Source organism: Zonotrichia leucophrys, chromosome 2 (assembly GCF_028769735.1).
Source record: "Zonotrichia leucophrys gambelii isolate GWCS_2022_RI chromosome 2, RI_Zleu_2.0, whole genome shotgun sequence".
NCBI classification, from domain to species: domain Eukaryota; kingdom Metazoa; phylum Chordata; class Aves; order Passeriformes; family Passerellidae; genus Zonotrichia; species Zonotrichia leucophrys.
In genome coordinates this window covers 103,979,476-104,006,870 of record NC_088171.1, presented here as the reverse complement: position 1 = coordinate 104,006,870, position 27,395 = coordinate 103,979,476, and the positions used below count along the sequence as shown (strand labels likewise).

General features: G+C 37.4%; 1 protein-coding gene across 6 annotated transcripts in view; it reads right to left on the bottom strand.

The window, feature by feature from the left end:
* DLGAP1 (DLG associated protein 1) overlaps window positions 1-27,395 on the bottom strand; it is a 404,901-nt gene that overhangs the window by 228,481 nt on the left and 149,025 nt on the right. For all 6 annotated transcript variants that reach the window (XM_064705914.1, XM_064705918.1, XM_064705917.1 and 3 more), the window contains one exon: window positions 24,506-24,615. The gene's annotated coding sequence lies outside the window, so the exon portion shown is untranslated. The remainder of the gene's footprint in view (window positions 1-24,505; window positions 24,616-27,395) is intronic.

Here is a 27,395-nt window from a genome sequence, read left to right as displayed (position 1 = left end):
AATCTGGGTGTGTATAAAGAAAACTGCAGTACAGTGAAGACAAGATCAAATTGCTTATTCTTTACAGAAGATTGATTAAGTAGTCTATAAAATGCTTATTTTTAAAAAAGAATTCCTAGCAAAGATTTCAAACATCAAAATATGGATATTTTTGTCTGATATGCAAAACATATCCTGCATATAAACACAATCTGGGCACATTAGAATACCCTTAGAAACAATAAACTCATGCACTACCATTCATAACATATGTATACAACACTCATGAGAATAAATACTGCTACAAGCTTTCTGGAAAGGACTTGCAGATTCAGAACTGTTACACAGGTGAAAAATTATGAATGTTTCTCACCTCCAAGCACCTGACCCTAACTGGGATAAACTAAACTCTGGATGTCAAAATGATAAAAAACCCTGTGGGAGGATGGTGATGCTGGAAGAGAATAAAAGCTGCATCAGCTACTGAAATAAAAAAAAAGGAAAAGAAGAATGCAAGAAAGTGGTTTGCCCTTGACAAACTTTGTAGTACATTCTTTAGTACATTCTCTGTGGTACATTTCTGTAGAAAGCTGTGAGCTTTCTATAAATGCATAACTGCAGAGTTGCATTGCTTCAGTACGGAAATGACACTAACACAGGTAATACAAAATTTGCTCCCATTCACATCAACAGCCACTTAGGGAACAAGGTGGAGTTCACCAAAATTTAAGGACCAATCTGACTCTCTAAAAAACCTATTCTGTCTGTAAGAAGAAAAGCATTTCACTCTACTGTTCCCATGGGACAGAATATGTAGTACAGATATTAGTCTGTGCATTGTTGTAGCTCTCAGTACAGACCACTGTTTTAAAGAGCCTTAAACATATCAACATTAAGCTGATAAAACATTTTTTATTTATTTCTTAGATGTGGTAACATACAGAGATAAAAAGGGAAAATAGCAGTCCTAAAATAAAAAATAAAGAAAAATAAAAATAAGTATTAAAGTGGTGATAAGGGGCATATGTTCAAGAAACAGTGACTATTGAAAGCACTAGGCTGATACCTCCAAAACTGATAACTTAAATATCCTAACAGAGGACAAGAAGATATGGCAGAGTTTAGGAATAAGGGAGGGATGAAATTCAGGACTTCATCAAATCATGTTCTTGTGCTACACATTTTTCTAAACTAAATGAAATTTGTCTACAGTTTCATGTTTATAGGACTTGATGGAAAGAAATCCAGTTAATTTTCATAATGAGAACCAGAGGAAATAAAGAGATGAATACTTTATTAAAATTTAGAGCTACAGACAGGACCTCTGTCACAACACCTGCACTGCTGATTAGTAGGAATGCGCCCTTGTCCAAAGAAAAAAAAATGCCTCAAGAAATGATTACACTGCATATGTGACAGAAAAATCTTGCAAAGAGCCTTCAGATAAAAAATGCTGCCACTAATTCAGCAGCAGCTTTGTGCAGCCTGGTCCAGTGGAAGATGGCTCTGGCCATGGCAGGTGGGGTGGAACTAGGTGATCTTCAAGATTCCTTCCAACCCAAAACATTCTACGCTTCTATGATTAAAATTTAAGAGCAGTCTATTTTGTACACTCCAAGAACAAGTAAAAGTGCTGTGTCATAAACACAATCAGAGATTTTTAATGCCAGGGGAGCACACATCATCCATGCCTTCCAGGAATCTTTGGGCCTGAGGACACTTTGGGTCTGAGGAGGCTTCCCTTTGCCCAGTGCACTCTTTGGTGCAGGAGGGGGAGCACAATACTCATTTTTGTCAGGACACGACATCTGTCCTCTATAAGAGCACTTACCAGGGCTCTTCTGGGCCATTTCCTTGAGTCACAGTCGAAGGGTTTCACTTTGATATTGCTGAGCAAAGGCAAGCTGACTCTCCCAGAGCTCATTCAGACCAACAAGAGCAGAGCAGACAACAGGACACTCCTAAGTACTCCTTCTCCAAAAGGCTGAGCTTCAGCCCTGTGCAATACTCATTTTCATCTGGGTTGGACATACCAGGACAAAGGAACTAAGACGTGTGGATGAAGGCAGACAGAGGTCAGCCACCACAAACAAGGTCTGGGTAGATCTGCTCAAATATCCCTGATTTTCAGACAGCAAGGGTAATGGGAGGGTGGGATACATCCCCTGAGCCCCAGCATGGCTTTTCATACTGTAGCTTATGAGTACCGGATGTGAGTCTCAATTCACTTAATGTTCAGTACTATTTCTTTTACTACACAGGAACTTTTTTATTATTATTTAGAAGTAGAAAAGAAATGCATATGTAAAGAGCAGAGGCAGTAACATTAAAAAATTAGACATCAGAGTATTTTTAAGTTCTCACAGAATTTGTAATTTATATAAAATATTTTTGTCTTTAAATTCAAACGAAAAGAATAATAAATTAGAGTGGTTTTCCGTTCCATGTTTCAAAACCAGACTACTTTACCCAATAATTTTGTTTTACTTCCTTGGTTTTTCTTCTCTACTTTTTCTGACACCTGTACTGGTTAAGCACCTCAAAAGCAAGCACAAAATCACTCAGAGTATTTTAAAGGCTTTCATAAATATTTCTCAAAGTGTTTTGCATTGCAGTTTAAATTTATTTCATTAGTGCCAGGTCAACAGTACAACTGCATGGACAAGGAGAGCAGTGACTACTGTATTGTCTCATAGCCAGGCTTTTTCCATTCTACAATGAAAAATTTAAGTTCCATTATCCTGGAGAAAAGGCAGTGTGAAGGGAGACAAGATTGAACCTATAAAGACCAGATGGTCTTTTTCATAAATTATAAGATCACAAGGAACATCTAACTGAGGGTCTAGTAGATAGGTACTGAACAGCTTTCACTGCTCTTCCCTAAGTCAGCTGGCCTTACAAAACACAGGCTGTGAATGAGGGATTTGGCCAAAATATTTTCTCATAGGTTTGCAGACTTCAACCTTGATCTACAACAACGAAAAGAGTCTCAAATAATCATTATATACGGGAGAACAACAACTGAATTGGCTCAGTCTAGAGGTTTTCCAAAAGTCTGCATCCAAAGCCATGCACCAGAAGAGGGGAGTCAGAGACTGCTTGCATGTAGGAGTTGTTTTTCCACATCTGTAGCAGCAGCTGCCAATAAAAAGTCAAGGGGAACTAAACTGATGTGACTCCCTGCCTTTCCACATCTGCGCTGGACTTGCACTGCCTCAACTCCCTACTCAAAGCTCCACTCCTGAAACTTCAATGAGTAGTCAAAAGATTGCTGCTATTTGAACAAGGGTGAGAGTGCACCTGAAAATGGTGAATGCTTAAACTGGTGACAGTGTAATAGCAATAAAAGGCATGGAAAGTGAAGAAATTACTTTGTAGAGCTACTCAATATGAAGTATGTAGGATTCTTAAAGCACCACCCCAGTCCTTCCCCATATCATTCTAAAGCAGCTGAAAAAGATGTTCAACGAAAGACAAAACACAACCTGGAAAAATATTGGCATTACTAACAAGTGAATTCAGCCAATTCTGGACTCAAGAATGGTAAGACACAGAAGAATAAAGAGTTTATGAATTCCCTTAAAAACTACAGATTTAAGAGCAACCTAGCAACCCTCTAAGTTTTATGTGATAGAAGTTATAAGTGTATTTTACAATAGAGGTAAATTTTGAGGAGGCATGCAAAGAAGAGTAAGATTCATTAATGAAATATAACACTCGAAACATTTTACAGATACTTCACCTAGCAGCAGGTCCCCTTGTAAACTGCAGTAGAGAATCCATTGCAAGATAATACAAGAAAACACTTAAATCAGTAAAAATTAGCTTTTATTGAAGCACGCATGAAAGGCACAGAAAATGCTTGATTTCAGCTATGACAGCAGTGAATAAGATGACCTGCAAAAACTTAGGATGAGACTTTTAATAGTTTAAAATGATTTGAAATATGGAACAGCTCTTTGCATTATATAGTAAGGAATGTTAATAAAGATAGAAGAAGGGTTTTGCCCTGAGACTTTCCTCCCCCGACACTGTTAATATAGGGTCCCACCTTCATATGGGACAAGTTACTTGGAACAGTTTCCAAAATCATAGACTCTTAGAATCATTAAGGTTGGAAAAGACTGTCAAGTCCAACTATTAACCACTCCCCCAAGGGCCATATTTACACAACTTCTAAGTATTGTCATGGATGGAGACTCAACCATGCCCTGAGAACCCTGTTACAGTGCTTGACAACTCTTCTGGTGAAAAATTTATCCCTAAAATCTAATCTAAACTGGCCTTGAAGCCACTTCCTCTTGTCCTATCCCTTGTTAGCTTGGAGAAGAGGCAAACTTTCAGGTAGCTGTAGAGAGCAGTAAGGTCTCCCCTGACCCTTCCTTCCTCCAGATTAAACAACACCACTTCCCACAGTCACTCTTCATAAGACTTGTGCCCGAGACCCTTCACCTCTTCGCTATTCTTTAGAAACACTCCAGCACCCCAATGTTTTTTCTTATGCAGCTGGGATTCCCAATGTTCAAATTTAAGGTCCTGACTACAAATACAATTATTTAACAAAAATAATCTACAGATTCATAATGCTGCCATTGTACCAGTGTTTTTTTATATAGAAAATGTGCTGGTACCTCATTGTGAGTTAGACTTCAATCATTTTATTGCACATTTAATATTTAAACCAGAGTTATTTTTATGTATTTCTATGAACATTTTTTTTCTGGGGCAGACTGCTTGAAATTCATAGGTTTCCGGAACAAACATGGAAGTTAGTGGCGATGACACCTACAAATACTGTAATTTTATGTGACTCTCACATGAGAAAAATATGTTTAATTACAGTAAATTCTGAAAATTATTTCTTTCATTTTCAGCCTTACTCTTCTAGTTCTCAGTTAGAAACAAAGTGAATATTTGCACTGTGGGATTAACATAACCTATTGTCACAAGGGTCCTTTTTAAGAAACAATGTGAAAATGTTAAGATTACTAAGATACACATAATTCTTACACGTTAAGAGACTCTTTCCTTGTTTCTGACTTACACTTATTTTCATTCCAAGAAATATCAAATACACACTAAATTAATCATGGCCTTTACTTTCTCTTTGATCTTAAGCTATCCAAGTATAGGAAAAAAAATGTGCTGGCATGGAATGACGATCATTCCTTAGCAGAATGCCAGCAATTTATGTGAGGATCTGGTGTGGTTTTCTCATTTTTCCAGATCCTAGAATCTTTGATTTTCTTTTGGAAATGGGCTATCCCAATCTGTTTTCAGTTTGCAAAGATGAGTCTCCAAGTTTCCAAGCACTGTATTGAATGAAATTCAATAATTGTATTAATATATAATTTGCATTGTATTAATACAAATAGTATTAATTGTATTAATATATTTATTGTAAAAATACTAAGTTGTATTAGTATGTTTAAACTAACCTTCCTTATTTCATCCTTACACACATACTGACTCCAAACAAGTTGCTCTATCCACATGTTCTTAGAGCACAAGAGGTCCCCATCCTGATGTGCAAAAATTCAAGCAAGACAGGCTGGAAAACAAAATGTCTGAGAAAGGATCTGATGCTCATGCTGAGTAAGAAGGCAATGCACAGCCAGAGGAAGCAGGGGCAGGTGACCTGGGAAGACTACAGGGATATGGTCCAGAATTGCAGAAATGGGATCAGGAAAGCTAAGGCAGAGATGGAATGGACTTGGCAAGGGATGTGAAGAATAACAAGATGTGAATCTATTATATATAGTTCAACAAAGAAAAGCCAAGGAGAGTGTATCTCCTGATAAATGCGCAGGAAGAACTGGTGGAGAAGATAGATATGGAGAAATCTGAGGACTCTTCACCTTATTCTTTACTGGCATCAGGTTTCCCATGTCTCTTAAGTCCCTGAACCTCTAGGTAGGGCTCAGGGGAGCAAGTCCTTCCCACTGGATATGAAGACAAGGTTCAGGAGTACTTGATAAAACTGAATATCTGCAAGTCTAAGGGGTCATATGAGATGCATGCCAGGGTCATGAAGGAACTGGCTGATGTTGTCAAGCCAGTCTCATGTATGAAACGTCACAGTGGTTAGGCAAAAAGTCCCCAGTCAGTGGAAAAAGGGAAACATTGATCCTGTTTCAAAAAAGCAGAGATAAGAAGACCTAGGGAAACACAGGCCAGTGAACCTCACCTCTGTTCATGGGAAGATCATGGAACAGATCCTCATGGAAGCAATGCTAAAGCACAAGGAGGTAATTGAAGTCAGCCAGCATTGTCGCCCTGCTCTTCTACGTCCTTCTAAACCTTCTGATGTTTACATTTTTGTAATAGAATTTCTCATGCACTTTTCATGTAAATAATGATTGTTTTGCATTCCTTTCTGGAAGAAGAGAGATTTAATAAACTGTTAGTTTGACCAGTGTAGCTAAAGAAGTAGCAATTTCATCTTCCTTAGTCACTTTTGAAAGCCTATAAATATTGGAGCTCAGAAATAAACTACCCTCTTTTTACCTTAAACATCTCAACTTGTATGTGTTGTTCGTTTTGGGTCCCATTTCAACACAGCATGGCTTCACTAAAGGGCAAATTGTGCCTGAGCAGCCTGGTGGCGTTCTCTGTGATGGAGTGACTGCAACGGTTGACAAGGGAAGAGTGATTGATGCCATCTGCCTAGCCTTCTGTTAGGCCTTTGACACGGTGCCTTATTTCCAAACTGGAGAGACATGTATTTGAAGGGTGGACTATTCAGTGGATAAAGAACTAGCTGGAGCCATCTCCCTGGTTGCAGCCAGGGAGATGTGGCCAATGGCTCTATGTCCAAATGGAGACTGGTGACGAGTGGTGTTCCTCAGGGCTCTGTCCTGGGACAGGTGTTCCTCAATATTCCATCAGTGACACAGACTGTGGGATTAATGCACCGTCAGCAAGTTTGCAGCTGGGACCAAGCTGAGTGGTGTGGCTGGCATAATGGAGGGATGGGATGCCATCCAGGGACACTTGGACAAGCGTGAGAAGTGGGCCCACAAGAACCTCATGAAGTTCAAAAAGTCCAAGAGAACTGTGCTTCTTATGGGTCAGGGCAATCCCAGACATGAGCACAGACTGGCAGAAAAGCTCATCAAGAGCAACCCTGCAGGAAAGGGCTTGGGGGTTCTTGTGGAAAAGCTGGACATGAGACAACAGTGTGCACTCACAGCCCAGAAAACCAACTGCATCCTGGGCTGCTTCAAAAGCAGCATGGCCAGCACTCGAGGGAGATGATTCTACACCTCCACTCCAATCTTGTGAGGCCCAACTGAAGGATTGTGTCCAGCCCTGGAGTCCTCAGCACCACAAAGATGTGTGCTTGTTATAGGGGGTCTAGAGATGGGTCACAAAGATGATCAGAGGGCTGCAGCACCTCTCCTATGACGACAGGCTGAGAGACTTGTGGTTGTTCAGCCTGGAGAAGGCTTCATAGACATATTATTGTCTATGCATAAAAAAGTGGGAGATGGTGATAAAACAAGGGTTATGGTTTTAAACTAAAAGAAAGGAGATTGATTTTAGAGATTAGATATTAGGAAGAAAATCTTTATTGTGAGGGTAATGAGGCACTAGAAGAGGTTGCCCAAAGTTATGGACAAGTGTTCAGGGTTTAGAGTGGATGGGGTCCTAGGCAACTTGATCAAGTGGGTGACAACTCTGACCATAGCAAGGTGGGATTTGGATCTTGATGATCTTTAGAGTCCCTTCCAACCCAAGTCCTTCTATGATTCTCTGATTCTACAATTCTAGTGAGAGGTGTCTCTGCCCATGGCAGGGGAGGGTTGGGACCTGATGATCTTTAAGATCCCTCCGAACCTCCAAACCCAACGATTTATTATGTTAGTATAATCCACCTCTCAAACTTCACAAGCAATGCACTTCTCAGATGAACAAAAGTTGAGTGCCTACTGAGGACAGAAATTTATAAACCAACATGTTAATGAGGCAAGACATTTTCTTTTTTAATCTTTCTTACCTCTTCAGAGCTTTCCTAGCTCTCAATCCATGGCAGCATGGTATCACTCCCCCAGCTCTATTTTCACTGACTGTGTATTCCGGTTATATTTTCCACTGCATAGTAATTTGAAGTTGCAGAACAGCATTATTAATCAATAATTGCTCTTTTTAGAAATTTTTATCTAGTACTTTCATAATTGATTAATCACAACATGGATTCTACTGTGAAGTGGAAACAAAGGAGCTGCGCTTTGAAAAAGCTCTCTGCATCCATGTAAAACAAGACTGTCTGCTTGTATAAACTTTCTTGCTTATTAACTTGCACAGCACACGTATAAACATTCTTGCTCTGCATGATTCAATGACTCTGAATTTTAATAGTCCCTTTAGGTAGAACCACTGTAGAGAAATTGATTTAAGAAGCAAAATAAAAGTCAGTGAACAGTGATAGAATTCGAGGAATTACAGCTGATATTTCAACTGAAGGACTTTTTCAGAAACATGCAATGTATCAAGACTGTATGCATTCAGTCAAGAATGTATTCTTGATACAAAGTCTACAAAACATCTACCCAAAGTTAAAGCAGTACCTTTAAGTATTTGTGGCTTTCCAAAAGCACTGACAAAACAAAAACAACAATTTACTTAGAATTTACATTTAAAATTGCTAGAAGTCTTTACTCTGCAAGCAAATATTATCAAACTGTCAAATTAATTCCTTAAAGACCATAAAAGACTACCATTAAAAGCAGATTCTTACCTTCTGTGGGAATGGTGCAGCCAAACAATAAAGGTCATACATTTAATCCCTAACATGACAGAACATTGATATGAAAAGTCTCTGACTTTTATTTCTCACGCAGTTTATTCCCTGTTGTTACCCAGTAATTATTTTCACTTTTTTTTCTCTTTTTTTTTTTTTTTTTAACAGATTCTCCAAGTATGTATTTAACTTGGGACTTGTGAAATGACTAAATTTAGTTGCAGGCATGTTGCCTGGTTGCATGTTGCAGAAGTGTGACATTTGGTATCCAAACTGTGATAATATGGAAAATAGAGAGAAGGGAATGATTAGAAAAGATAAGGCACTGCAACTATGTAACTAGGACACTACACATAACACACCTGTATACATTACAGGTACATATTAGTATTTATAAATCATTTTTCCTTGCCTTTATGCCACTCAGGAGGTCATAAAGTAATCTGTATTTCAGTTATTCCAACACACATACCAACAAAACAAATAACAAGTTAAAAATGAAAAACTAGGATGCCTTTACTTAAGCACAAATGGGTTTTTCTGGATTGTTGGTCAAAAATTATAATAGCTATTAATTGTGCACTGAAGAGGTGTCCTAGTTTTTCACCCCAAATTATAATTTGTTCTATATTGATTAACAATACTCAACATCTTTAGTATATTTTCACATAGGTTCTACTTTATAATGGAAGGAGAAAAAAGAACCAAATAGAAAAATCCCAGTATAAAATATTAATAATGAAGTTTCAGTTCCACAGATTATATTTTTCAAGATAGAGCTATGACATCTTCACACACCTTAGTTTTTCTAGTATGAAAGTCCAGAAAATACTGGAATTTGCTAAATCCAAGCAGAGTGAACATTATGCCCCAGCACAACCTCCTGCCCAGCACCTTCCAGGTTCCTTTCAATCCCACTTCAGCAGTAGTTTGAATAATATATTCTGTCATGTTATGCAATTTTCAGAGCAAAGAATACATCACATACTTGTTAGCAGTATTTCCTACTGTAAGTTAAAATGGTCTGCAAACACAAATATTACTAAAAATGCATATAACAGTTTTTCAGTCTGAGGTTACATAACAGTAATGTAAAAGGTGATATTGTGAATAATTTTATCTTAATAATTAAAAGAGGGATAATTGCAGACCACCGGAAGAGTGCACTCTGCATTGCAGGTTCTTAGGACTATTAATATCATGTGTTAAGAAATAGTTCATTGCACTTCAGAAAACTGCCAGACTTGCACTTCTGTAGAGCATATTGCCTTTTATGGAGAAGGATTGTAAAGGAAAGATCTGGTTGTCTTTTTACCCTGCCAAAGTCCAGCTATTTCTGTATTATAACTAAATTTTCTCTTGCTAAACAGGAAATGTGGGTTTCCCCTTAAAATCCATTTTCTGCCTTAAAAAAGGCAACTCTGAATTCTGTTATGTAATAGGCTGAAGCAATGGCAAAAGCTCTCATCTTCTGCAAACACATTTCTCCTGTCCTTATAATCCAGGACAGGTGATTCTCTTGCTGTTAGGTATGGCTACTGGATAAATTTCATAAGCTAGATAATCCTCTTCTAGGGAAAAAATCCTCCCTACTGGGATGAAGTGAAACGAGAGCAGAAAAAATTATTTGCTGCCAGACACAAGCAGTTCAAGGAGGCTCTCCTGGGAGTGGTAGCACTTAGTCCACACTCCTTAGCTCCTGAAAATGAAGGAGAATGGAAAGCAGAAGCATAGTAACTAAATGGGGTCTTTCAAGCCAAGGGGAAAGTACACAGGTAAAACACCTACCAAAGACTTTCCTGCTCTTAAAAGCAGAAAAACACACACTGGGGAGGTAGCTCAATGAAGAATAATCCCTTTTTTAAACCACAAGGAGGAGAAAGAAGACATATGAAGAATACTTTCTAGATGGTCTCCTTTAACGTCACAAACCAATGTTTGCACATGTGCACCCACATTACAGTAGAAACCTTCTAGGACTTTGCATGGACTGAAGAAGCTTTTAAGAAATATTATCGACTGTGGAAAAATTGAATATTCCTGATATTTCTATTCCAAAGAACATCACAGAGTAAAACATGGATACTGCAGATCTGATTTGCTTTTTTAACTTGTGTTTTGAGAACAACCAAAGGGAATGAAAGGGAATGAAAGACTAATTTCTCTTACTAAGACAAACTGCTTTCAGGTGGACTCTTGTGCTGTTGTATTTCTTTATTCATTCAACAATATGTGGAGGAAAATACTACATATTGTAACTCATATTGGAAAGCCACACACAACCAAAAATAAGTTCTGTGCTTAGCCAAGGGTTCTTATTTCTGCTCTACAGAAAAAAAAAAAAAAAGCTTGAAATTGAATAACAGTAATTCAAAAGACTCCCATTCATTAAAAAAAAAAAATTAAAAATCAATCACCTGTTCTCAGGCCTATGCCAATGATTCCTCTAGAGCTGGAAAGAGGGGCACATCTAGAGGTGAGAGTAGGGTAATATGTCCTCATTATTTTGGGATTTGGTCCAAACCATTCTTTTTTGCTGATATTTCCACAGCGTAAGACATACCCCAGATTCAACCACTAATTTTGGATGGGTGAGATGTACTTTTCCTTTGCATCCTGACTAATGCCACTTGTGGAAAGCATTTGGAAATGAGAATTGAGAATGAAAACTAAATCATGAAAGTTATTAAAGAGCATCTATAAGGCAGGAAAACAAACTTGTGACTGATATTAAATTGTCATTTCAGAATTGTTGCAATAGGTAGTGCCATCCCATTTTAACAAAAAAAAAGCAACTAATTTATAGGAAAGCATAATATTATATACATTGAAGAAAAGTAATTTATAGGTGTGGTTATTATACAGCCATCACTATGATTTCTTAGTAGCCTATAATTTAAATTGTGACATAAATAGCAATATGCTATAGCAAGCAATAACACTTATCAATTGCATTTCTAGCCCAATGTAATACTTATTCATGCTTAGATAAATAGATGATCACTGGCTATCCAAAAAATAGTAATTTCTGAGTTAACACCCTTCCTAGAGAGTACACATCTCTGCCATCCTGTACATAATGCCCCAAGCAGAAGGTCAGCTACCACACCTGAAATAAAAAATGGCAACATTAGCACTGACAAAATCTATCTGAGGGCTAAGTGATGATGGCAGGTGCTCAGCAATAGATTTCCCAGAGAAACCTACTCCCTACAGAGCAAGCTTTCTTTGGTTTTATCAAATAAATTACTTCCTCAAGCATGAGCCCACAGTACAGCATGAGAGACAAGCATGGAAATCAGCAATAGCAGAAGCACTGCATTAATTGAGTCCTGTCACACATCTGGATTTAATGGTATCGGTGCAAGCAGTTAAAGGCTGCTAGTAGCCCGTAAGATTTCCCATTTCCCAGAGGTATTTCAAACACTGCATACTCCAATCTTAGAACAAAGAGACACTGATCACTCAAGCTTTGTTACCTGCAACAGAACTACCTTGCTGAGACACCTCTTGTCCCTCTAAAATTGCCATGAACAGTACATGTCCCTTTGGAGATCTGTCCACTTTCAGGGCCCTCACATCCCTCCTTACACTTGGAAGTGAAAGTACTTTGTATAATTACTTACCAATGAGTTGGAAGCCATTACTAATATACCTTGGTCAGACTTTCACCATTCTGTAAGGATAAATTTATCTTTTTATTTTGCACAGTGCAGGTTTCATACTTGCAAGACTGAACTATAAAGATTATCTGAATCCGATTTTTTATTGTGTTACAGCTGAATTTTTATAATTAATCAATTAAACAGGTTCTGCACCAAAATAATACCTTGTTTTCCCACCTATAATTTTTTATGATTAAAAAAGAAAAATATATCAATATAGCTACAGAGATTTAGGGATCTAAATAATGTTTATTCAGTCCTGTATTTGGAAGTCCCATCTTTACTGAAGGGCAAACTCTTGAAGAGATTAAGAGAATTCATCTAAGTTTAATCAGGATTTGCCAGAATAATATTTGATATATAAATAATTCAAGTTTGAATAATATGCCAGAAATTTGCATTCTGTTTCTCTGTAAGAAGATAACACATCATTCATGCCTCATATATCTTCCCTTGTTTTAGTACTGCTATAGCTATGAGTAAGACCATAAGATAATATTATGCATTTAGAAGGGTAATCAACACTAGTAATATTTCAAAGTAAAAAATTTTTCCTCCTTCTGTACATAAGTCTAGATGTTCAGCAGAAGGCATTTTGCAAAGTTAAAAAATAGTACAATATCATATCTTGGTAAAAAGCAAAGCTTTAAATTTATTCAAGATTTCCTCACAGAAAATAAATAGGTTTTTATTTCTCAAACATATATGAAATGAACAGTCTGACAGACTGTGTAGCAATACAAATTATCAGTAACTGTAATGATACAATCCATTTCAGTCCTTCTAACCAAGAAGGACCTCTGCTGAAATACCAAAATTGTCATGAAGAACCACAGCATAATAATAGCTTGCATATAATTAGTAAATCCAATGGAACTGCATTGGAGACGGAACAGGAAAGCAGTTGATTCAATAAACTGCATTTGTCATTCTCAATTTCTTTTACCATCTGGATTTTAATTACAAATCAAGTACTTAATCTAAGCTGAAACCAGATAATTCAATTTATATCAGGTATGTGTTTCCAGACAGGAATCAGCCTGCTGGGCACACAGGAAGGGCTGGTGCAGCAGCCCAGATGGAGCTCTGGTGAGACCAGGCTGCCCTGTCAGTGCCCTGCTCTCAGCACCCCTGTGGGAGGTGCATCCTGGTGGAGGAACTCCTGCCCTAAGTGGCAGAGCTTTGGTAGGCAGAGAATAGGTTGCTCTCCAGGGCTCTGTGTTGGGGCCAGTCCTGTTTAGTATCTTTGCCAATGATCTGAACGAGGTGACTGACTGCCACCCTCAGCTAGTTTGGACATTTCAATAAGTTAGGTGAGTGTTGATCTGCTGGAGGAGAGAAGGGCTCTGCAGAGGGATCTGGACTGGCTGGATGAGTGGGCTGAGGCCAGTTGGATGAGGTTCAACAAGGCCAAGTGTTGCATCCAGAGCTTGGGTCACAACCATCCCATGCAATGCTACAGGCTTGGGGCAGGGCAGCTGGAAAGCTGGAAAGACCTGGGGGTGCTGGTCAACAGCAGCTGAACATGAATCAGTGTGTCCCCAGGTGGCCAAGAATCCTGGATTATATAAGAAATGGTGTGGCCAGCAGAGCTAGGGAAGGGATCATACTCCTGTACTCAGCACTTGTGGTCCTCTCACTACAAGAAGGACATTGAGGTGCTGGAGCATGTCCAGAGAAGAGCAACAGAGCCGGTGAAGGGTCAGGAGCACAAGTCCTGTGAGGAGCAGCTGAGGGAGCTGGAGGAATTTAGCCTGGAGAAAAGGAGGTTGAGGGCAGACCTCCTTACTCTTTCTAAGTACCTGAAAGGAGGTTGTAATGAGGTAAGAGTCAGTCTCTCCTCCTATGCAACATGACCAGAGAAAACTGCCTCAAGTGCCAGGGGAAGTTCAGACTGGATAACAGGAAAAATTTCTTCACAGAAAGGAAGAAATTAGTACAAGCATTAGTACAGGCTCCCGAAGAAGCGGTGAGTCCCCAGTCCTGGCGGTTTTTAAAAGATGTGTGCATGCAGCACTCAGGGACATGGTTTAGAGCTGGACTTGGTAGTGCTGGGTTAATAGTTGGACTCAATGATTTTTGAAACCTAAATAATGCTATGGTCCTACGATCAATTTCTTTAAATACAAGGAAACCATTGAGAAAGTAAAGGCAATCAATATAAAATACCCATACAGAGCTGTATATATAATGACATATGCTTAACATAAGAAACATTTCGTTCAGGATTTAAGAGCTAAAAATTATTGGTATTATTGATTTTTTTTCTTGTTCCCTGACAGCTAACCAGTTACTCAGAGAGGACACACTACATGCACACAATCTTACACAGTATCATGTGAAGTAAAGAACAGTAATTGAAAATAAAAAACTCACCATGTTGCTGAATGCTACAGTGGTCAGGCAGTTCAGGATGAATAAATCCTTGTAATAGAAGATTATCGGGATGCAGCAATTATTTTCTGTTTTCTCAGATACTCAGGCTATTGACATCTCAACAAGAGGTCAATTTTCTATCGAAACAGTCTCAAGGTATTAATTTGTCTAAACCTAAACCAGATGCTCTCTCAAATAAGGTTATTCCTGAAACTATGCATGCCCTGTTACATTTGGTGCATCATGCTTTCCCCACAGCACAGGCTTCTGTGCTTACTGTTGCTCTAAGACACTAACTCTTGTCATGACACTGAAAGAAATCTGACTGGTGTCAGCAAATATCAAAGAGTCAAAGCCAGATCAGAAATCTTGCTGCAGGACAAAGTTCATCCTTGTTACAAATTTCCACTAATAATGATCCTAGATTAGTCCAATGGCATCTGCACAGAAGTGCTGGGTTTAGTATCACATCCTGCTTATTTTCTGTGAATTAAAAAACCTGCATCCCCCACAAAGTTGCTTAGATATCCCTCTTACATGGGATTGCTTCTGATCTTATATCTAAGAAGCTCTGTAATTCAAGTCTCATTTCAAGCCAGTGGTGATACATCTTGATGTCATACTGACTGCCTTCAGTCCTGCCTTTTGGACAGATTCCACATTGTATATGAAAGAAAATACGTTTTGACCTAATCAGTCCATTTTGTACCTCCTGGAACAGCTATGTTGCCTCATGTCCTTGAACATACTTTCTGAGTTACATTTCCAAATTAATAGATGGAGAGAAAAATGACATTTATTTGTTATTTTCAAAAAAACCTTTGGAGAAATTAGTTATAAATATATGCATAAACATGCATATATCATGTAAAGAAATGAGATGGAACAATTACATTCTATGCAAGCATTTCTCAAACTCATTTGGCCAAATCAATAAATGAACTAAGTTTATCAGAAAGCAATGTAACTCAATTTTTATGGTGGTAAAAACCTAACTTTAACTAGGTCTAGCCATCAGAAAGCAGTGCACCCTCCAGACCAGAGGGCATTTTCATGCAGTGCTCAGAAGCCAAAATCATAACAGCCTTATAGGAAAGCATGACACTTCTCTGAGGCAGAGGAGCAAATTATCATCATTTGAATAGCTGCATTATGAAGCTACTGATGTTAACAAGGACATATACTACTTTTTGGATCACTTACACTACATTAATACTTGCTCACTTACAGAAGCCAAAAATCCCAATCTTCCAACATTGCATTTTCATTTTCTCACTCACTAACAAAAAAGAATCCAATTCTTGGACGTCGGGCACCTTCACCTCAAGTACCTGCCTAGAATCTTGATCTTCAAAATGTAATGTATTTTAAAAGTGGCTTAATTATAATTTTTCTTCCCTCATTGGATATCACAGTAAATGCTTTTTGGTTTGAACTTCGATATGCTGTGCAAAGAAACACAGCAGTTGCCATCAGTAATTTGTCAAAGGTACACACTGCTTTATCCCCATGTTGGACTTGATAGGTCACATGGAAGATCTATGTGATGAGGATGAGAAATGTAGCAATCTCATTTGTATAATTTGTATTCTAGTAATGATATGTATTTCATAAAGATGATAAATAGGTTTTGTATACCAATACAGCCTGAACAGTATTGTAACCCTGTTGTCTTACTGATGTCTTGGATAAACAGATTACCAAAATATCTATGAAATATCAACCACTATGTAAACATTTATCTTTGTATTTTATATTCAACTCAGTCCACCGTTATACAAATTGTATCCATTTATATTCTGAGTTTGTAACACTGGGTTGACATAGGCCTGTCTTATATAACAAAATGTAAGTTAAAAAAAAAACATTAAGAAGGACACACACGTTTTAATTTCATTAAGTGTCAATAAGCATAACCAGGTTACTTATTTTTCAACATTAGTTTTTTACATGTTGTTAAAAAAATAATAAAGAAAAAGCCCCAAATCCTCAATATTCTAGGTTACTACTCTGTATTTAGATAGCATTTATCAGATGGAATTTGGATTTCTGGAGTCTCATAAAGCTCAGATTTGTAAGTAAACAAAACTCAGGATAGAATTTGGCTCTGATTCAAGGAATACAGTGATCTTCTTCACTCATGGGTGAGGTTTACCTTGCCCTCTGTGCCCATCCTATTTCAGATAATATATCTTAAAAGTAATACTAGAAAATTGGCTTGCAAGTAATGCTTCCACTGATAACAGATCCAGTTTAGAAGACAGATGTATTCCAGCCATGAAGACCCTGGGAAGTGAAGCATTATAAAGAAAGAAAATAGACAATTTCAACAGTCAAGACTGCAGTGTCCAGTGACAGCAAAATTACTGCTTGCACTGGTGCATGACTGGGTCCTTAATGTGTTGATACAGCCTCTAATTCAATGCAACTCTCACAAAGGTAAAATTGAGCCAGCCAGGCACACTCATCTAAGATCCAAGTTTTCCTGGTGAGAGACAAATGTCTGAAGTGAATTCTTTATATAGACAATACTACAGAAAATCAAGAAATGCTCAGCTAATATGTCTACCTAGTCATATTTCAGGACCTCCTCTGTTCCACACACTCAGATCACAGAGCAGGTCCTGAAACACGACTGACCATTTCTGCTTTGGCAATGAAACAATTTGCTGATAGCCCAGCAGACACAGAGCAGCTCCTTAGGTGCCATGTCCCTGCCATCTCCGCACACAGGCCTGGTCTTTCAATCTTTTCCCTACAAGCAGCAGAATGGAGGTGAAATAACATTCTACTGCAACACCAGTGATCACAGTCATCTTATTAAACAGATAAGGTGCAAGTACTTCAGCAGCAGTCTCAAGTAGCTCCTATTAGCTCAGAACACTTCTTTTGCTGCTCTTACATACAAATAAACAAACATACTGACTGCGAATAAAAGAGGCCACTGGGACAGTGCAGTCTAACCTGCTGTGTAACATTACAGAAACTGTCTGATACTACTTCACAGTGCCTTCCATCAAGTCCCACTTCTGAATCAGATGCTTTTAGCTTTGCTATATTTCTACAGAGATCTTGGAGAATTTAATGAGTACATTTCAAGGATGTTTGAGCATCTAATTCCCTGAATTGCTTCAGCAATCCTAGACTTAATTCCAAATGAAATCTTTTAAGTTACAAGAATCCACAACTGAGCTTAGTAAATTGTTCCATTGTGTATTTACTTTTGTTTAAAAATATGCACTTTGCTTCCATTTTGAGGTTTAATTTCCATGTACTGGATCTTTTTTGTCATACTTGTGAGTCTCAGAAGGTCAATATTTTGTTGCCTTCCACAGAGAGGAAAGTTTTCTGACCACAGCCCCTCCCACAGTACTGAATCAAATCAGCCATTATTTTTCATCTCATCTGATCCAATCCTGTGGTTTCTCCCAAAGTATCTCCAGTTTTCAACAACTTCTTCAAGCATGAACACCTTAACCAAGTATGTCCTGGAGTGGCCACGTTTGAAACAGAAAGGTGGCCTTCATGTATTAGTAAATACATTAAATACATAAATAAGACCTGAGTAGTGCCTTAACCTGCCACCTGCAGAATCCTGTTACACCTGGTAATGTACCATGCCCTCAAGCACCTTTTTCACAGTTTTGATTTATGTGATGACATCCTTGTTTTATGCTCCTTTATTCTTGTACTGCCTAATTCTTAAGCAAAACATTTGTTTATATAGATACAGGACATGCATACAGAACGATAATTTTTGTATTTGTATTATGTACAAATTTACCCAAAATTTTAAAGCAACTTAACCTCCTTGATATTTATCACTTCACCAATTTCTGAGCTATTTCCATACTTTACTTTTGATGATTTTTTATTTTCTTTCACTCCTTGAAATTGCCCTGATTTCAAGGATTTGCAAGATAGGAATTTTAGTTGTTCAAATAACTTCATGGGCAGCTTATAAAAATGAGGTGCAAAGTATTTCATTGTGCTGATTTTGCAACACTGAAATATTTCGCCTCATTTCTAAAATAACAACAGTACAACGAATTTTCTAGCCTGTATTAAACTTTATCAATGTGCTCAGATAAATTCATGCTTTAAGAGCAAAAACAATTCAGAAAGCTTCAATAATATGCATGTTTATACATTTAATAATATGCATGTTTATACATTTTATTCTTGATGAATGAGTTTGTTAAAATGTTGGTTTCTTTTCCTTTGGTCTAGAGAACACAGTCCCTGCATCCAAACATGACTGGGGTCTCTCTCAAGCATATAAGGCCTGAATACCAAAATTCTTTGCCCTGGCCCAACTGTGACCCACTACTATCCTGTCCCTTCCCCAAATCACTAGCCAACTTTTTTAAACTGTGTCTGCAGAATTCAGACTGTAGCTAAAAGGGCTGGTAGGGAAAGGCAGGGAAACAAAAGGGAAGTAGAAACTATACAACAGAAATAAAACAGATCGCGGCAAAGTTTAAAATAAGAGCCATATGGCAGTGTTTCATATAAAATAAAGCTTTCAGGAGACCATAATTTTGTGTTACCCAATGAGCCAGAAGAGGTTACTAACGTACCTTGGCCACACTTCCTCTATCCAGTAAGAACAAATATATCTTTATATTTTGCACAGTGCCAGTTCCATCCCTGCAACCCTGAACTAAGAGGATTATCTGAATCATATTTTTTTATTATGTTTTTGATGTAGCTGTTATAATCATATAAAAATACAAAGGAAGACCATATAAGGACAGATGTGCTTCCTATAACCTTTCTGGTGTGAGCATAAATGTGCAGTCCCTGATTCCATGAAGCCATCAGGAGATGGTAAGATATTTATCATAGTGCCTGTGTCTGCTTATGATATGCAATGCAGACCAAAGAAAAGCATCTCTCCCTGCATCAGCCTAAAAACCAGTGCCAGGTCCACATGTTGGTTTGTTTCTAACAGTGGTGAATTATTTTAGGAATATGATTTTATACCATGGGAGTAAACTGGATTTCCCACTGTGCTCAACTTGAAATTTTTTACTGGAAGAGAATGACAGCAATACAAGAAGTATTCCATTTCTCAGAGTTAATGGTGTCATTACTTTTTGTCCAACCATGAAAGCTTCTTATAGGCATCCACTTCCAGTAGTGTGCACGTCCAAAAATAGCCATTCTGAGTGAATTCAAAGGCTCTTTGAGCCATTGGCATAAACCACAGTGGCAGTAGATGGCTAAAGAAAAGTACAGAAAAGCATAAAAAGGTTGAATAATTCTGGTATTTCCTGAGCTAGGGATGAACTGATCTGAGAGACCTTACAAGGATGGTACCTGTCTCTAGCACTGTCCTTGCCTCAGGGATGTCACTCAGCATTTTGGCTGGGACTTCCACTCAAGGAAAAGAAAGTCACAAGGACAGGTGTTTCAAAATTAGATGATCACTTAGCATTCCCCTGGATTAATAGGAAGAGGTAGAATAAATAAAAAGGACAGAGATGCTTAAGAATTTGGCCTTACTTCTTCACCTATCTTCTACAATTTCATATTTATCAAGGCAATGGGAGGTTGGTCCAGGCATCAGGCAATGATATTTTGAAGTTGCTTCATCTCTCTCTTCCTGAGTTTATCAACTTGTTTACTTTTTTATTTAAATACTGTGAATCAGATAAATTAATATTTTAAATAAAAAATAATTATTTAAAAATAAAGAAAAATATTTTGTTTAGTACTTTGACATTTTTTGTATTAAAGCATAAATAAGGACTTTTGTTATTATTGTGTTTAAATCCTGCAGGTGTAATGTAGTAATGCTTTAAAGACTGCAAAAAATTAACTGATCTGAATGTTACAAAATTCCTCTATTTTTACAGAAGTTAAGGCCAGCTGTAGGTAATAGAGTCTTCTGGAAAGTTGGGTCAATTTCCTGCACCAATAGCCTATGTTCCACCAAAAAGAAAGGTTAGTCTAGATTTCAAAGGAAGAAGTACCACACCTTTGTCTACAATTCAGTCAATAAGTATCTAGATGATACCAACTGTAAAAAGCAGGTGACAAAAGATCTATGTCTGAAATAAATTTTGATACAAAATTGATTATAGCTGTGGGGAATTATCTTTATTTCTACTAGCTGTGATGAAGGGACATTTTTTTCAGACTGACACAAGAAGAAGTCTGTGTCCTTAGCTATATCAAACATCGACCTTTCTCTTTATGTTTTTTTCTTTTTTCCTCTAACTTACATACATAGATAAGTATTGGAATATGGTATCCCAATATAACCAGTTAGATGGTGCCTAGGCCAGTTCTGACCTTCGCTGCTGGGCCAGAGGCAGCACTGCGGTGTTTTACCCCAGAGATACCTTGGCTGGCGGCAGAGTGCAGCGGGGCACAAGACAGGACTCCGTTCTCCTCAGGAGAGAGAGCTTCTGGCGATAGTGGAGATAAAGAGAGTGGATTCTGCTAGAAGGTTGCCAGATGTTTATTCCATTGGTACAGAGATGTCTGCACTGGGCCACTGCTGCTAACAGAATGGAGGCCGCATGGTCTCATTAACATTTTAAACTCAGGGCAGGGGAAGGGGAGGGGACAGGTGGGCCACCAACCAGGTGAAGGGGCAGGGTCTCAAGGGACTAGGGACACCTATCACACGACGCCTTGCTGGTATGTTAGCCTGATTGACAGGGCACACTCAACGAGGGGCGAGGGGGAAGGGAGAAGGTAAAACACGATATTGCAACACACCACAACATATAAGCAAATTCATGACAATTTCTTATTACTCAAAGATAAGCCTCTGTATATTTTAGTTTTTAATGACTGTTTCCTTACTTATAACAGTAATGAAGCTTTTGATTCAATATTTGGCTCTGCATCCCAGCACCTCTCTATCTGCAGTTTTTGATCTTTTCTTCACATTTATATTAGGTGCTGGAACTTAATGATCTTTAAGGTCCTGTTCAGCCAAAGCCATTCTGTGATTCTATGGTTCTGTATCTCCATTTTCCATTATGCCTACACAGATTTTCCATTTTCCATTATGCCTACCCCTTTGTTTAATTTTGATGCCCGATTTTCCCATAAGTAGAGAAGGAAGTAAGAATATAGAAAATTTGAATTTTGATTTGAAATGTCTATTTATCTAATAGACAGACAAATGACTTGTCTATCTCACAGTCAGTTTAGCTTCTTTTTTCTGATTCATAACTTTCTATAACTGCTGAGGGAATTGCTATTAAGCTGTAATAAGAAGTCCTGCCTATATTTTTCTTCAAAATACCTCAAGCAAGTCATAATCATTTTTTTTTTCAATTTTCACTAGAAATCTGGTTTTTTCTTTATATTTGACTGCAGTACCTTTGCCTCATCCAAGCTTTTCTGCCTTCTCAGTGTGTTTTACTAGAGGCAATTTTCTAATTTTTCTCATTACAGCTGTTACTTTCACACCAGGAATATTAGTAAAATACCTTATGCTTCCCCTTGTACTGCATCAAAGATCATCATATCTTTCAACTGGTAATTTGTTCTCTTTGTCTTGTGTCCTGTCCCCTAAGGAATAATATTTTGCAGAGCCTGAGACTTCTGAGATAATTAGATTATACAAAACATCCGCTACCCTGTCTCCCACTAAGACAAGAGGACCTTAAGGTTTAAATTACTTCAGTACATTCTCACTGTAGAAGATCAATTATATTTCTTTTGTTTGGTCTCATTAAAGTTCAATTTCATCCGCATCCCTAACACATTTTCTATAGATTCTCTTTATCTGACTTTTTCAAAGCCTAGTCATCTTCTCCCTGATGATAAACATATCTTGATTTAATGGCATCTTTAAATTCTGTCTGCATTTCCCTTGAACAAAATTCACAACAAAAGAGAAACATTATTTTCACAGAACCACAGAATAGTCTGAGCTGGAAGGGACCCATAAGGGCCACTGAGTCACTCTTAAATGATATTGTCAACATATTCTTGAGGAAAATAAGTGGACCACACTCTGTTCTTCTAATGAACGTATCACTAATCAAAGTACCTTCTTCAAAGACATAATGTTTTCTTTTACCCAAGATACTGGAAGCTGCGAGGATAGAGTGGGGGGTTTTTGTGTGTACGAAAATGCATATAAATATATGTAAATGATAAGCAAATGTATTACTGTGAGAAACTAATTCCTAAGGTAAAAATCCAACTTTTGCTTGGGAAAAATCACACCACTGCAAACCTTACTTCACCTTTTCAATAAAGTTTCAGAGTTCTACAGAAGGCCAAACTGAGGCAAAGTTAGCTGAACTGATCTATTTCACATTGTCAGAAGATAAACACTGGTTCCAAGTCCTACTTTTTGTACTGTTTATGTACCTTAGAAATATGTCCTTGCAATGTATAAATACATATACATACTATATATATATAACATGCAGAATCATATCTATATCTCTACCTATCTATATATATCCCACATATAATAAATCATCATAGATACATTTTATGGCAATGGAACTGTTTCAACACTTTGCTTCTTTCTCCTCTTAAAATACATTTACTAAAATACAAAGCTGCTGGATGATTAGATAACATTCTATTTGTAAGAAATTATATTTTTTAAGTAAGCAATCCATTGAATTTTTTTGCACCAATGGAAAGCAATGAACAAAGATCACTCTGGAGTGACACAAAGAATATTCCTATGATGTAAAATATTTCATGCAAGATGTAAAATGTTTCTTAAACTCATGCCCCACTCAGGAAAATTTACAAATTGAAGTAGCACATCACACCTAACTAAACTAAAATACCCATAACCAATTATATGATTAACATATTAATTTAACATTACAATTAAATTGTGTGTAACTGAACTGTAGTGAGTCAAATATAGCTCTAAGAGTTACATTTAAAATAATATCAAATCATAGGCAGAATGACCATCATTTTAAAAAGACATAAAAACTCTCCCTGTTTCTAGTGCATATATATTTAAGCCTCCATGTAGTCATAAAGAAACAGGATATGGAATTTATTTCAATTTTTCTCAGTATGGTTAACATTGGGAAATACCAATAATTCCCTATGTGTAGACATTTCACTGCTCTTCCATTTCTGTTCCAGAGTCTAGAGGTCAGCTTATCTTCAGTATGTCCTATCAGATCTCTTAGTGTTAAAAAACCAAAACAACAACAAACCAAAACAAACAGAAAAAAAACCCCAAGTAAAAATATCTTTGGAAACGGTGGAAAAGGAAGTTTTTTCCCCTACCAGAGCTTTTCCAGGCCATTTCAATGTTGCTTTCAAGATGCTGCAACTCCTTGCCATGCTTGTCTTCTGTACTTTATTTTTCTCTCTGACCTCTCCCCTTTGTTACATTCCTCTAGGCCAAATCAATCCTTCCTCTTACATTCCCTACACTCTCTCCACAGCTCTGGTATATCCAGCTCTATGGGGCTCTACTCATAATTTAAGTTTATATGAGTTTATATTAAATATATATACATTTCTACATTAATATCAGACTTGTGAAAATCATTCGCCACAATATTCAAAGACACCCAATATTAACAGAGCCCTCATAACTAGTTAAATATAAAGATGGGTTATCATATGTGTAATTTTCTAGCTACCTTCACTTCCATTAAAGCAGTTGAGAGTTCACAATCATTTGGCTCCCTGCCTTTGCAGAAGGCAGTTGTGGAGAAAATGAATAAAAGCAATGCAGAGAGACATCAAGGAAATGGAGACATCAGAGGAAAGGACTCACCTCTTTTAGTCAGTTTTCCATTTTAGTTGTTTCAATAGTTAAAGAGGGAAGAGATTTTTTGCACACTCTTTAATTCAGATGTCAGTTCCAATACTTGATGCTTGACTGTTCTGAAATACAATCAAAGTGTAATAGTTAAAACTACTGGTCTGAAACAAGATAAAATTATTAACATGGCAAGGATCTATGTATTCATTAAAAACCACAGCAATATTGAGATGTTTTATAGCAATGCTCCATGGCAAGGTTTTCACATGGCTCCAAACTCTCCTTCTGGCAACAAAAAAAAGAATATTTCAATTGCATAATGCTGCATTTGAGGTGCCATCTCAGCCTTCCTACTCTCCCTGCACAATGCATGAGGAGTTTGTTGGCTTTTTGACCAAAAGATACCAAGACTGGTTACATGTGATTGCTTCAGTAATCTCTGCAAGTTCACCTCTCCCCTACTCACTCCCTTCCACAACCTTTTCCTTTTCTCACTCTACATAAAACACCATGGAATCCTGCTGCCTGTGTCTGGAAAAGCAGAGGAGAATGGTGAGAAAACCCGAACCACCCCGCTGTATACATGGTGCTTCCCACACCAGCATTCAATGGGTAGGGGACAAAATTGCAATGGGAAGCCACTGCACATTAAAAGATATATTTTTTTAAAACTATATAAACTGAAAATACTTATTCATGAGCCATTTTCTCTCTCTTGTAAGCAAAATCATATACACGTTTTTCTCTTTTATTTCCCCAGTACTACTTATGGAGGCTAACAAAAATAAATGGCTTTCCTCTGTGTTCTATATTTATTCTCTGTGAGTCATCTCACTATTTAAGTTTTGTTTCTGATCACCTAAAGGTCTAGCCTATTTTATTCTGCCTTTTTTTATGGGAACAATTTGAAAGTACAAGCCAGAGTAAGTGTGAATATTTTGTCTTGTAAAAGCAGCTAACATCTCAAATCAAAATTTTGTTGTAAAGCCTATCAAAAGAAAATAAATTCACAGCTAAGGGTGCTTTGATACTAGCCTTGGACTATACTGATGATTTATCACTAAAATAACTTATTTGTTATATACGTTCTTAAGTTATTTTAATCACTTGATGCTCATTCAAAGAAATACTTTTCCACACCACAGTTAACTATTGGGGTCTATTGTCAGAAAAAGCAAGCAAACATTTTCAAAGCAAAAATAACCTGAAAATATTACAAACTCATGCTTATAAAACTAGAAGAAACCAACCCAATCAGAGTCAGAGTTTTTTAGCCACTTCCCACAGGCTAAAAAACTTCCATAAATTAATTCCTTTGGAAGTGGGATGCACATCCTAGTAAAACATCAGGCTTTGGATCGAAATTCTTTCAAGTAACCACTAAGAGGACAGGAATAGCCTCTGTACACAAGAGGTGATTTTTCCCGGGAATTCCTTGACCTCTAAAGCAGTCAAACAGATGACAGCTGCAGCCTCCTCTTTGTTACTTTCTTTATTTTTGTTGTGAATCCTGTTTCAAAGATAAACTAAATTCTGACACTGCTTCAGAGTCTCTGACATTACTGTAAGGATAGAAACATTCTAGTGTTTTTAGTACTAGTACTCCAATGACAGCACTTTGTGTAGTGCTGGCTTTAAGGGCCTGGCTCTCCCTTGAGGTATGTAACATTCTTTAGTTTATTTCTTCTTAATTCTAAATTTAAATTTCCAGTTCTTTCTCTACAGTTGGTCTTTCTTGGTTGGTTGCACAGAAGTACAGTTGGTTTTTCTGTCAGATGTGGGAGAAAACAATATGTTCCAAGTAGGGAAAATGAGATGATAAAATTATCAGATTGGCAGTGGGATCAAGAGAGAGGTACAGAACTAAAGAAACTGCCTTTAAATTATTTCAGAAATGCACAGATTTCCTGTTGACAGGATCTCTTTTCAGGAAAGCTTTAATTTGCCTATAATATTGACTACATCATAAGCATTTCAGATTTTCCGTGAGAGTATAAAATTGACTGAGTAAATTTAATTGTAGCAAGTAAACTGGATTGATTTTTTATTACAACATCTCTTTAGGGAGCTTATCTTACAAACATAAATCTCTAAAGGAACAAATCCTCCATGTCCTTAGCAGGAGCCTTGAGTTGTGAGGACTTCTCTCAACCCATTGAAACTCCCATGCTTGAAGATTTGGTTGAGAAGCTTGCTGAAGCTGGGCTCAGATGGGTTTCTCTTAGCTGACAGAATTTCCTGGATAAGTGAAGTTTTAACTTGTCAGATGTATTTAGTGATGACAGAGACACTGAAGGCAGGCAATGTAAAGGTATCACCTGCAGCACCTAGGTGTTAAGCGTACTGTAAGCCACTGCCTGAAGTGTAAAAAAGAGAAAATTTGAAAGTAACTTTCTGCAAACGTCTAAGTATATATGACAGAGTTTTCAGAGATGGCCATGGACTACTGTGCTTCAGATTCTGTACAAAGAGATGGCACTATCCCTGTCAACAGCCTAAACTAAATCAACATTGACTTAATAGTTTTAAAATTTCTTTAATTCTTCAAATGTTTCGGTCTTTCTTATTTGTGCATGTTTATGCATGCCAGCCTTGATTACAAACAACCAGAAAAGGTTCACATAAAAGCAAGATGATGATGGAGTGCACAGAATGACTTCTGTGTGAGGGACAAATGAATAGAGTAACACTACAAAAAAAGAGGAAATTGAATCATGGAAGATTATGAAAACAACCATAGGACATTAAATCAAGCTGATTAAGAGTCACATCATAAAAAGTGATGCCTCAGGTTTTAGCTTTTCTATTTTTCAGATTCTGTACTGCTTTAGTGTGTAGTTCTGAGCTTCATACTAACGGACAGTAAGCTCTCTTCACAGAATAAGTGGACAAAACAGTTCCT